The sequence below is a fragment of the Pleurodeles waltl genome, chromosome 8 (genome assembly GCF_031143425.1).
Source record: "Pleurodeles waltl isolate 20211129_DDA chromosome 8, aPleWal1.hap1.20221129, whole genome shotgun sequence".
Taxonomy (NCBI): Eukaryota; Metazoa; Chordata; class Amphibia; order Caudata; family Salamandridae; genus Pleurodeles; species Pleurodeles waltl.
In genome coordinates this window covers 246,330,410-246,343,715 of record NC_090447.1, presented here as the reverse complement: position 1 = coordinate 246,343,715, position 13,306 = coordinate 246,330,410, and the positions used below count along the sequence as shown (strand labels likewise).

Genomic DNA, 13,306 nt, shown 5'->3' with positions numbered 1-13,306 from the left:
CTATCTGTGCTCCATTTCCTGGCAAGTGGCTCCTTCCAAGAGAAAGTGGGCTTGGCAGCAGGAATGTCTCAGCCAATGTTCTCAATAGTGCTGACCAGAGTGTTGTCTGCCCTGATTAACCACATGCGCAGCTACATCGTTTTCCCCCAGGTGGATGATTTGGCCACATTGAAAGCTGATTTCTATGCAATGGGACATATCCCCGACATTACTCGGACTATTGATTGTACACATATTGCATTTGTCCCCCCACCCTGGAGAAATGAACAGGTGTTCAGAAATCAAAAGAGCTTTCACTCCATGAATGTGCAGATAGTGTGCCTGGCGGACCAGTACATCTCCCATGTCAATGCAAAGTATCCTGGGTCTGTACATGATGCCTTTATCCTAAGGAATAGCAGCATCCCATATGTGATGGCTCAACTCCAAAGGCACAGGGTGTGGCTAATAGGTGAGCCCTGGTTCTCACCCAGTGGATGTTGGTGTATGGGTATGTTGCGGGCCCTAAGGGTTAGTGTGTGGCTAACAGTTGTCCCTCGATATTTTCAGGTGACTCTGGTTACTCCAAACTCTCATGGCTACTGATCCCTGTGTGGAATCCCTGGACAAGGGCAGAGGAATGTTACAATGAGGCACATGGGCGAACAAGAAGAATAATTGAAAGGACATTCACCCTCCTGAAGGACAGGTTTTGTTGCCTCCATCTAACAGGTGGATCCCTGTACTACTCACCAAAAAAGGTGTGCCAGATCATCGGGGCATGCTGTATGTTGCACAACCTTGCCTTTTGCCGCCAGGTGCCTTTTCTTCAGGAGGATGTGGCTGGAGATGGGCGTATGGCAGCAGTGGACCCTGTGGACAGTGAAGATGAGGAGGCAGAGTATGAGGATGAGGGCAACAGAGCTATTATAAGACCGGTAAGACACTGAAATTACACTTTACATTGACAGTTTTGTATTTGACATTATCACTGGCAGGCTCATTTTCAAAATTCTATGCCCACTTACTGTACCCTCTGGCATCTCTATTTTCAGATATTTGTGTCCCAATATCGTTCCTGGTGTGTTGACTGCAGCCAACTACAGGTCATTCCTATGTCTACAATACTGTACAGTTATACTGCAATGTTTAAAGTTTCTTAAACAAATATATGGTTGAATGATTTGACAGACTTCATCCATGTATTTTTTCAAATGGTGTTTATTTAAGTACTAATGACTAGAAGGGGATGTGCAATGGGCTGGGTTGATGATGGAGGAAAGTCCAGGATGGAGTCCAGTCTATTTGTATCACAGGTGCATTGTCCAAGGGGGCATGGTAAGGGGAGCAATTGCAGTTCAAGGTGGACAGGGTGACAGAGTGGGACACAAGGGTGACATTCAGGGAAGTCCTATTTCCTGGCAGGGGTCTTGGCAATGTTCTCTGGCTTCTGCCTGGATCGCAGGGACCGTTTGTGGGGTGTTTCTCCTTCTGCAGCGAGTGGGGTTCTGGAAGCCTGTTGGTCCTGTGGCGGGGTCTCCTGTCCACTAGCGGCAGCGGAGGTGGAAGGCTGTCCATTGGTTTGGCTAGTGTCAGGGGCCCAGTGGTGTGCCACTGCCTCCCTTATGGTGTTGGCCGTGTCAGCAAGCACCCCTGCAATGGTGACCAGAGTGGTGTTGATGTCCTTCAAGTCCTCCCTGATCCCCAGGTACTGCCCCTCCTGCAGCCGCTGTGTCTCCTGCAACTTGTCCAGTATCTGGCCCATCGTCTCCTGGCAATGGTGGTATGCTCCCAGGATGTTGGTAAGTGCCTCCTGGAGAGTGGGTTCCCTGGGCCTGTCCCCCGTCACACAGCAGTCCTCCCAGCTTCCCTGTTGTCCTGTGCCTCTGTCCCCTGAACCGTGTGCCCACAGCCACTGACCCCAGGTCCCTGATTGTCCTGTGTTTGTGGTGTGGCCTGAGGTCCCTGTAGTGGTGGACACATTGCTGATTGACGTGTCCTGGGGACAGAGGTATGGGACAGCTGGGTGGGTATTGTGGTGGTGTTTCCTGAGGGGGAGGCTCTGTGGTGGTATGGGACTGCACCTGGGTAACTGACTTTCCAGAGATCCCTGATGAGGGCAGAGGAATGTTACAATGAGGCACATGGGCGAACATGAAGAATAATTGAAAGGACATTCACCCTCCTGAAGGACAGGTTTTGTTGCCTCCATCTAACAGGTGGATCCCTGTACTACTCACCAAAAAAGGTGTGCCAGATCATCGTGGCATGCTGTATGTTGCACAACCTTGCCTTATGCCGCCAGGTGCCTTTTCTTCAGGAGGATGAGGCTGGAGATGGGCGTATGGCAGCAGTGGACCCTGTGGACAGTGAAGATGAGGAGGCAGAGTATGAGGATGAGGACAACAGAAGTGCTATTATAAGACAGGTAAGACACTGAAATTACACTTTACATTGACAGTTTTGTATTTGACATTATCACTGGCAGGCTCATTTTCAAAATTCTATGCCCACTTACTGTTCCCTTTGGCATCTCTATTTTCAGATATTTGTGTCCCAATATCGTTCCTGGTGTGTTGACTGCAGCCAACTACAGGTCATTCCTATGTCTACAATACTGTACAGTTATACTGCAGTGTTTAAAGTTTCTTAAACAAATATATGGTTGAATGATTTGACAGACTTCATCCATGTATTTTTTCAAATGGTGTTTATTTAAGTACTAATGACTAGAAGGAGATGTGCAATGGGCTGGGTTGATGATGGAGGAAAGTCCAGGATGGAGTCCAGTCTATTTGTATCACAGGTGCATTGTCCAAGGGGGCATGTTAAGGGGAGCAATTGCAGTTCAAGGTGGACAGGGTGACAGAGTGGGACACAAGGGTGACATTCAGGGAAGTCCTATTTCCTGGCAGGGGTCTTGGCAATGTTCTCTGGCTTCTGCCTGGATCGCAGGGACCGTTTGTGGGGTGTTTCTCCTTCTGCAGCGAGTGGGGTTCTGGAGGCCTGTTGGTCCTGTGGCGGGGTCTCCTGTCCACTAGCGGCAGCGGAGGTGGAAGGCTGTCCATTGGTTTGGCTAGTGTCAGGGGCCCAGTGGTGTGCCACTGCCTCCCTCATGGTGTTGGCCATGTCAGCCAGCACCCCTGCAATGGTGACCAGAGTGGTGTTGATGTCCTTCAAGTCCTCCCTGATCCCCAGGTACTGCCCCTCCTGCAGCCACTGTGTCTCCTGCAACTTGTCCAGTATCTGGCCCATCGTCTTCTGGCAATGGTGGTATGCTCCCAGGATGTTGGTAAGTGCCTCCTGGAGAGTGGGTTCCCTGGGCCTGTCCCCCGTCACACAGCAGTCCTCCCAGCTTCCCTGTTGTCCTGTGCCTCTGTCCCCTGAACCGTGTGCCCACAGCCACTGACCCCAGGTCCCTGATTGTCCTGTGTTTGTGGTGTGGCCTGAGGTCCCTGTAGTGGTGGACACATTGCTGATTGACGTGTCCTGGGGACAGAGGTATGGGACAGCTGGGTGGGTATTGTGGTGGTGTTTCCTGAGGGGGAGGCTCTGTGGTGGTATGGGACTGCACCTGGGTAACTGACTTTCCAGAGATCCCTGATGAGCCAGGTTGGTCATCCAGATCCAGGCATCCAGAGCTGCTGTCATCACTGTGGGCCTCTTCTGAGGGTGGACTGGAAGTTGCTGGTACCTCCTCTCCAGTGACGTTGGGTGGGGGACCTGTGGGGATGTAAATACAGTGTTATTGTTTCTGTATGTGTCATCTTGTGCATGGGTGTGTTGCCCTGTATGATTGTTTTTGCCCTGGCAGCTTTGCCTTGTGTGAGTAGTGATTTTGTGGGCTGGGTGATTCTCTCTAATGTGCATGCTTTAGTGATGGGTGTCCATGCCGGACTGTGAGTGGTGTCCATGCATTGGTGTTACATGCAGGGCTTGGTATTAAGTTGTGATGTTGGGGTATGTGGGAGGTGGTGAAGTGATGGGAGTGACGGTAGGGGTGGGGGTTTGTGATGGCATGCGGGTAGGGTGGTGATAGTAATAGAAATGTGACTTACCAGAGTCCAGTCCTCCTCCTACTCCTGCCAGGCCCTCAGGATGCATGATTGCCAAAACTTGCTCCTCCCATGTTGTTAGTTGTGAGGGAGGAGGTGGGGGTCCACCGCCAGTCCTCTGTACAGCTATTTGGTGTCTTGCTGCTGTGGAAATTACCTTCCCCCGTAGGTCGTTCGACTTCTTCCTGATGTCATCCCTTGTTCTGGGGTGTTGTCCAACGGCGTTGACCCTGTCCACGATTCTCCGCCATAGCTCCATCTTACTTGAAATGGACATCTGCTGCACCTGTGATCCAAATAGCTGTGGCTCTATTCGTATGATATCCTCCACCATGACCCTTAGCTTCTCCTCAGAGAACCTGGGGTGTTGCTGCAGTGACATGGGAGTAGTGTGAGTGGTGTGCATGAGGGTGTGTGGGATGCTGTGTTGTGGTTTGTGATGTAGGATGCGTGGATGGTGTATAGGTGATGGTGATATGTGTCTGTGGTATTGCTCTCTCTCTTGTGGCACTTGTTTGTAATGGTAAAGGGTTGTGGGTAATGTGGTTGTGTGTTTTATAGTGGTGTGTGGGTGTGGTGTGTGTATGTGTATCAGGTGTGTGTTGTTTGAATGGTCCAATGTGGTGTTGTTTTGTCAGTGTGTGTGTATTTTGACCACATCAGTATGTACCACCAATGGTTTAGCACCACTGAATGTCAGCTGCGGTGATTCGTGGGTGGTAATGCTGTTAGCGTAGTTCTGTTGGCGTAATGGTGTGGGTTTTGGTACCGCCAGTTTATCACTCACCTTTGGTCTTGCGGAATTGTGTGTGTGGCTGTATAGTTACGTATTGCTATGTGTGGGTCATAATATGGGTGGCGGTTATCTGCTGCAGCAGCGGTATGTTGGCAGCAGTCAGCTTGGTGGTAAGTGGGATTTACCACCAAGGTCACAATGAGGGCCTTCGTATTTGTTATTCAAGTGCCTACTTGTTGCATGACTCCTGCTAATGTTTGGTTGTTCCAATTACGGAACATATTGACTTTCTAATGTTGAGGGTAACTGCAAAAGATATGTGGTTTCACAAGCACCTATAGGACCTTCACTACCAGGGACAAATCCTATAAGCTCATGTCCTGATCTCAATACCAAAACGTTACCCTTCATCAGTGTCACATTTCACAATTAAAACTCATAATATTGGAGGCTTGAATACTTCTGCAAAGAGAAGATGTCTCCTTCGCAAGCTTGCATTATTCATCACAGGCATGGGGATTTTGCTACAGACTCATCTCCTACAATATGTTCAAACCTGCTTTAGATTTAGAGCCTTCCCCCTCCAATCCTTGTTCTCCGCCAGAAAGAAAACTGTAGGAGAGGAAATCCTAATTAGTGGAAGCTACAGTTTTAAGGCAAAAGAGTCACTGAAAGACAAAATGGCATGCAAGTGACAGTGCAGGGAATCCATAGAAGGAGGCCCATCAGAGTTGTGTCTCTCTACTGTCTTAATCAAGAGATCAAGTACGATCTAATTTCTTGGCATTGTACAGAGGCCAATAGAGGGGCAGCCTGTGGCATCCGTATGATGCACTGTTAAAAGACCCAGCACCTGATTTAGAATTCAGAGGAAAGGTTACATTATCACAAATGTGTCAGATGTCCCATCTGTTGTATTATGGCTGCATTATACCCAATGGAACTTTTAATATGGCAGATTGGATATCTGGCTCATTGTCAGGGGCCAATCCATCGGCGAAACTCTAAATAAGGCCCTCAGTAGTTATAAACATTACTGGTAAAAGAATAATGGAGTTACGGCTGTTAATGAAAATAGAGAGGATGAAATAGGCACTATGGCCTGCCGCCCGCCAGGCGGGAACCGCCATTTGGCCGCTCAACGGTCAAAAGACCGCTGGGGCCATTCCAACTTTCCCGCTGGGCCGGCGGGCGCTAGCCAAGGTAGCGCCCGCCAGCCCAGCGGTAAAGGGGCCTGCAACACTGAAGCCGGCTCCAAATGGAGCCGGCGGTGTTGCAGGTGTGCGACGGGTGCAGTTGCACCCGTCGCGCTTTTCACTGTCTGCTAGGCAGACAGTGAAAAGCAGGCTGGGGCCCTGTTAGGGGGCCCCAGGACACCCGTTCCCGCCAGCCTCTTCCTGGCGGTGAAAACTGCCAGAAACAGGCTGGCGGAAAGGGGGTCAGAATCCCCTGGGCAGTGCTGCTTGCAGCGCTGCCCTGGCGGATTCGCCCAGCCGGGGGAAATCCGGCGGGAAACCTCCGGACCTGGTTTTCTGACCGCGGCTTTACCGCCGCGGTCAGAATGGGCAGGGAAGCACCGCCAGCCTGTTGCCGGTGCTTCCGTCATTCTTGCCCTGGCAGTCTTGGACCGCCAGGGTCAGAATGACCCCCTATGTGTGATGCAATGAAGGTGGTACTTCTACGAAACTTAATTGCTAATGATGCTTGCCTAAAGAAAATAAGAACTTCCCTAGTGAGGAGGAGGGACTTCATAAGTGAACCCAATCCCGAAAAGTATGAAAAAGTCCTGGTCAAGGTACTTGAAATAGATAGGTCGAATTTCCTACTGGCAAAACTATACAACTGCTCTTACGAGCTAGCTAATAAACCTGGGCCCATATTTAAGAGGTCTTAGTGCCATTCTAACAACACATTTTTTTGATGCTAATGTGGTGTTAGATGTCCAAAAACGCTGTTCCATATTTACAAAGTGGTGTAATGCATGCATTGTGCCACTTTGTAATCCTTCGCGCTACAATATGCCTGCGACAGGCATAATGTATGCAAAGGGGTCATTCCCCGGTTGGGGGGCGAAAAATGGCGCATAGAAATCTAAGAGATTTGTTTGTGTCATTTGTTTCAGCACGTTTAACACCTGTTCTGAGCAGGCATTAAAAGTAGGCTCCCATTGCTTACATTTGGCCTCTCTGTGCTTTGCCGGCTTAGCATCAACTTTTTGTACACTAATCTTGCAAAGTGCCAAACTAGCATAAAAAATTCTGATGCTAGTTTCCTAACTACCACCAAGGTGCGCAGTTTATTAAATGTGGCACACATATTGTGGCTTTAGGGGGGCACTAAGGGGTGCATGAAAAGTGGCGCTGCACTATGTGCAGCGCCACTTTTCATAAATATGCTCTCTGGTCAGTTACCAGGCTAGCTTAGTCCAGGCAAGGCAAGCAAGAATTCAAGAACTAGCGAGTCCATAAGTGCACACACAAGATAGAAAAATCACACTGATATATATCTATATGAGAATGACCCTTGTGTTAGATGGCAGCATGAGGAATACTTAAATGTGCTAATCCACCCAAAGCATCCAATGTTGATAGAGACAATCTAGAAAGGCCCATCTCAAAAGAAGAAATAATCTTAGCAATAACTATGCCTCTCTAAAGCTGCAGGGTGAGAAGGGATTTTTTTCCTTAATAATAAAACATTTGGTGCACATTTGATCACACTCTTGAAGATGGTGTGCAATGAAAGCTTATTACAAAAAATAACACCCTTGATTAAGAATCCACAAAATATCTGATTCTGAAGAGAGAACATGGTGGGCGGCCAGGCTGCGGGCTGCGGGATGGTCTTGCTGGGCTTGGTGCAATGTTTAAACTGTCAAGCGTGATCAAGTGTAAATTCTAGTAAGGTTACCCGCTTACCCACTTACCTGAGGTGAGGTGTAGTGGGGAACCGTGGTGGAGGGGATACAGAATAGAGAGCGGCCAGAGCACGCAGCACCCATTCTGTGGACTCGGGCAGCATGCGGGGTTTGACGCAGCCGTGAAGCAGTTGTAAGTGTTCCCCTCTGTGGGAAGAGAGGTAGAGGCAGCACATGCTGCGAAAATCATAACACACGGTACAGCAGCGGTGAGAATGGAGAGGAGGTGCTGCCCCTGCCGAGAATAACATCGTGATGACGAGGTAATTTGAGCCTTCCCAGTAATGTTAATGCCCAACCTGAGTTTGTTAAAGAAGGAACCTCAATTAAAGAAATTAAGAACACTGTAATGCATGGTGTTAGGAGATTGAATACCACTAAAAAGAGAGGAAGAGCTGTAGGCGCTAACAAATTTGGACCAACTCATTCTTTAAGAAGTGGAATAAGGACCTCTGGCACCTTGGGGCCCAAAGGAGATCTACTCTCTGGTGGTAGTGTGAACCGCCCACAAGACTGCTGCCTCTGGTATCTTCAACGACAAGGAGAATCAAAGAAAGGAAAATAGTAGACATAATGTAAGAGGTAAGGATGAAGTTATCCTTAGCTCTAAAGATGAGAGGCCGCTGAGTAAGCTTCAGATTACCCATTCATTAAAAACATATTTTAGAGTTTTACCCAGCACCATAGATATGGAGAAAAGAGAGCTGGTCCAACGGGACAAGCATATGGATGGGGTGGATGGGAGCGAAAGTAGAAGCTCAGGGGTCAATCAAGTCGCGCAAATTGAGTGCACCACAAATAGATTTCAAGTTTTGGAAGATGCAGATATGAGAGATCTGTCAGTGGCCAGGAAAGGATGGGACATCAGGTGCAGAGGGGAGTAATCAGCAAAGTCAGGGCCAGGAGGATCGGCTTTTGGACCCAAGGGATAAATCCACTTCAAGAGTATCATCTCCGGAGGGGGAAAGGCAGGTAGGAGGTTTAGTAGAAGGGCCTCTTACTCATTCCATAACAGACATGTTAAGAGCACTTTCTTTGGAGGTTCTTTGGAGGCTAAGGACGGTTTTGAAACCTCAAACATCAACCAGAAAGAGATAAGAGGCCTATGTCAGGCCCTGAGAGAGAAAATTTATGATTTGGCAGGGAGGACCGCTGTCCTCAAACAGGAAGTAGAAGATCTGAGGATGGCAATGGACAGAAGTAAAGTGGAAATTCAAAGCTTGAAAGTAGGGGAGGAGAATGTCCTCTCTAAGCTAGAATCTCTGGAGAGTAAGTAAAGGAGAAACTATTTGAGATTTTTTAAATTTTCAGAAGGTGTAGAAGGGGGGGACTTGAAAAGTTTGGTGGTTCGGTTGATCAAAGAAGGGGTGCAAATTGAAGAGACAGAAGAAGTTATTGAAAAAGACATTCAAAGGGTGTATAGGGATCCGCTCAGGAAACCCACAAATAGGGACAAGCCTAGAAAAATGTCGGTAAGCTTTCAGACGTACGCAATTAAGGAATGTATTTTAGCTGCTGCATTGAAGAAAAAAAACATTAACATTGGAGGGCACCAATTTTGAGATAAGGTCAGACCTATGTAGTATGACATTAAATAAGCAATGGAAATTGGGGGAAAGAATAGATGTGTTGAAGGGGCTAGTAGCTGCGACCCAACTAGAATTCCTAGCTTCCTTGAAAGTAATGGCTAATAATAAAATGTATAATTTTAGAGGTAGTAGAGATGTAGATGAATTAATTAGGAATTTAGAGAAGGAAAGGGTGACCAGCAGTTAATACAAGTATGGAACTTTTGCAGTTAGCAAGCATAGGCCTAGCGGATGACCTCCCGAGGAGATTTCACCTAAATTAAAGGAGATAGGGTGGGTTCTCTCAGGTAGGGAAGGGATGAGGGTCGGGATTGAGACGGGTTGGATGGGGAGGGGGGAGTAATCACAGGGTGGGGAGCATGGGGAAAAATTCTGTAAAATTCAACAAAAAAAAAGGAAAAAAGTGTCCTTATTAGATATAGGGGGTTATTACAACTTTGGAGGAGGTGTTAATCCGTCCCAAATGTGACGGATATACCACCAGCCGTATTACGAGTTCATAGGATATAATGGACTCGTAATACGGCTGGTGATATATCTGTCACTTTACCGTCACTTTTGGGACGGATTAACACCTCCTCCAAAGTTGTAATAACCCCCATAGTTTTTGGAGGTTTGGGGTTCGTTGGTAGAATGGAGAATGGAGATGATTAGAAGAAATGAGTTGAGGCTTCTGTCTTAGAATAATAATTGTCTTAGGGTAGTAAATAGAGAGAGAAGGCTGTTGCAATACTTAAGAGATACCCAAGAAATGTTGTGATTTTACAAGAAACACATTTGTCCAATGAGGAATGCTCCAAGCTATTTCAATTGTGTAGATGGATACAGCAGATCTCAAGTACAACTCAAGCTTGGGGGAGTAAAGGGGTGACTAATATAATTAAGAATCATCCTAAAATCTCTTTTCAATGTGGGCCAGTGGAAAAATTAGGTAGGTGAATTATTAGAAAACTATTGGCTTTTGATTCTGTCTTTACTCTGGTGGGTTACTACTGGCAGAATAAGGATGACCCTGCACCTTTGAAGGAGTTGTTTAAACAGTTCATAAAATTCTCTGACCCTATAGTATGGACGGAAGATTTTAATGTAGTATTGAATTACGAGTTAGATAGATCTTCTGGCAGTAGATCAAAACTTTCATGAGAAGATGGAATCCCAGGTATTAACTATAATGTCTCAGCTAGGTTTGCATGATGATATATGGAGAGAGAGGATGGGATTAGAGAGGGGTATACATATACTAATAAAAAATATCCAGATTTAATTATGTGTTATTTGATGGGAACTTGAAGAATTTATGTGGAAGACATAGTCCATGTTGGGGCTCACCTATCTGACCACTCTGCAGTTCGCTTGAGTATTCGATTAAGGGGGGGGAGTATCTCAGAGTAGGTGGACCCTGGATAGAACCCTTTTATTAGACGAGGATTTTGTAGCAGGATTAAGAGCAGACATAGAGGAGTTTTTTAACATCAATACAGGGTCATCCTCATTTGCTACGTTATGGGATACTTTTAAGGCCTTCTTGAGAGGTAGATTGATGAGGGCTGCCCATATTCAAAGGAAGATACATAAAGAAGAGATCAGTCAATTGGGAAAAAGTATACAACAAGTAGAGGGGGGCTTTATAGATCAAGATCGTGAAGAGGGAGAAATGAAAAGACTCCGCAGGATACATGAAGATGTACGGTTTGAGCTTTTAGCAGTGGTAAATAGAAGAGTTAAGGCAAGATGTGATGTGAATAGTTTAGCACATTTTGAGTATGGGGAAAATTGTGGAAAATTGTTGGCCTGGAAAACAAAGACAAATTTGATGAGGCATAAGGTAGAAAAAAAATTACGATAAAAAGTCAGGACATTTTTGGAGGAATAATGAGGAAATCCGAGAGTTCTTTCGAAATTATTTTGAAGAACTTTATACAGAGAATCTAGAGGGGTCATCAGGGAAGGTTAAAACATGTTTAAATTACATTGGTTTAATGGCATTGAGGGAGCAGGACAATAAAGCCCTTAATCAATTGAGCAAGAAGAAGTGAAGCGATATATACAGTCAGGGAAGTCAGGGAAAGCTCCAGGTCCGGATGGGTTACCGGTTGAAATTTATAAAGTGTTAGGGGGAAGTATAATGAAATTCTTAGTGAGATTATGTAATAATATTTTTGAAGAACAAGACATACTCCTCACTTCTTGGAAGGAAGCTATCATCACACTAATTTTAAAACCACGGAAAGACCCTGAGTATTGTGATTCATATAGGCCGATTTCTCTATTGAATTGCGATTATAAAATATTTACTAAAGTGTTGGCAGACAGATTGGGGGGAGTTGTAGGTAAATTAATACATGAAGATCAAAAGGGGTTAGTAAAAGGTAGATTACGCACATAGTTTAGCGTTGGTAATGATTGATGCTACGAAGGCATTGGTCTTATCTGAATACTCTTTGCGAATTCTTTAACCTGGGAAGGAAATTTATAAGGGTATTACAGACAATATATCGAAATTCGGATGCAATGATTTTAGTTAATGGTAGCTTAACTCGTCCTTTCAAAATTGGCGGGGAACAAGACAGGGTGCCCATTATCTCCATTACTATTTAAGCTATATATAGAACGCCTGGCCTGTAAGATTAGAAAGGAGAAACAAATTGTCCCATTTAAATTGTGGAAGTTGGAGTAGGAAGGTTGCTTGATATGCAGATGATTTGATGGTTTATACAACAAACCTGAAGCAAACCCTACCAGCCCTCGAAAACCTGACAACAAAATTTGGGGAACTTGCAGGGTATGCGGTCAATAAGGAAAGAAATGGAAGTTATAGCTTAGAATATGGAAGAGGAGAGTGCACTAAATAAGAAGGAGTTGAAATATTTGGGTATTACGATAGTCAAAGATATAGAAAAAATAGCAGAAAGTAACTTTATGAGAATTATGAAGGATTCCCTTCAAGTTAATGAAGTCTTGGGTCAACCTCCCACTTACTATCTTGGGGAGAGTAAACCTCGTTAAGTTGATGATATTACCTAAGTTGTTATTTATTTTTAACACAGTCCCTTTAAAGTATAACAAGGAATGGATGGGTAAGCTACAAGGTGAGATTAGCAGTTTTATATGGGCTTCTAAGGGAGCCCGCATATCATGGAAGAAACTGAGAAAGAGAAAGGAGAAAGGGGGATTAGCGTCGCCTGATCTTCAATATTACGCTTGGGCTTTCTTCATTAAAAATTTTAAAGGGGCATTGAACGAGTCAGGGATCTCAGAATTTGGGCAGATAATAAAAGTTATGATGGGATCTAATTATGAAACACAAGTAGGTTTTTTATATAAATTTGGAGATCCTAAGTACTTTAAGAAAGTGAGATTCAAAATAATGCAAGTCTCAGCAAAATTGTGGTATGAGGTAAGGAGGATTACAAAGGTACCATAATATAGTAAATATGCACCTCTGTGGGATTCCCCGGGCCCTCCAGAATGGACCAAAGATGCTTTGGCTTTACCCCTGAAAGAGGCCGGGCCTGTGCAATGGGGGCACCTGTGTAACAAAGAGGGTTTCATATAATACAATGACCTCAATATGGAGGTAGATGGGAACTTTTCAAACTTTAAATACTTTCAAATAAGGAGTTGGGTAAAAAGTGTTAAAGAATAGAAGGGTGGGTCAAATGAGGTGGAAATATTGCTTCAACAAAAAACTCAGGAGAGCAAGAAAGAAGTGTCAATATGGTATTGGACGCTGATGGAATCCGCTGATGGAGAATTTAGAATGCCGGAAGAAATTTGGGAACATTACTTGCCAGGATCACAGATAAGAGAAATATGGCAAGTACCTATTACTTTGTTGTATTCTACAGTTAAGCCCACCTACTTAAGAAGAAATAATTTGTTTTCAATTCACAGGGCTTTCTGGACTCCAGAGAAACTCTCTAAATTGAAGCGAGGTACCTCGGTTAGTTGTAAAAAATGTGGCTTGGAATTGGCCGATGATCTGCACATGTTCTGGGAGTGTCTGCAGCTCAGCCGGTTCTGGAAGGAG

General features: G+C 45.4%; 1 protein-coding gene across 1 annotated transcript in view; it reads right to left on the bottom strand.

Moving 5' to 3' along the window:
- The window catches only part of TMPRSS15 (transmembrane serine protease 15), a 1,384,111-nt gene that overhangs the window by 1,075,699 nt on the left and 295,106 nt on the right, over positions 1-13,306 (bottom strand). The gene's annotated exons all lie outside the window — the stretch shown is intronic.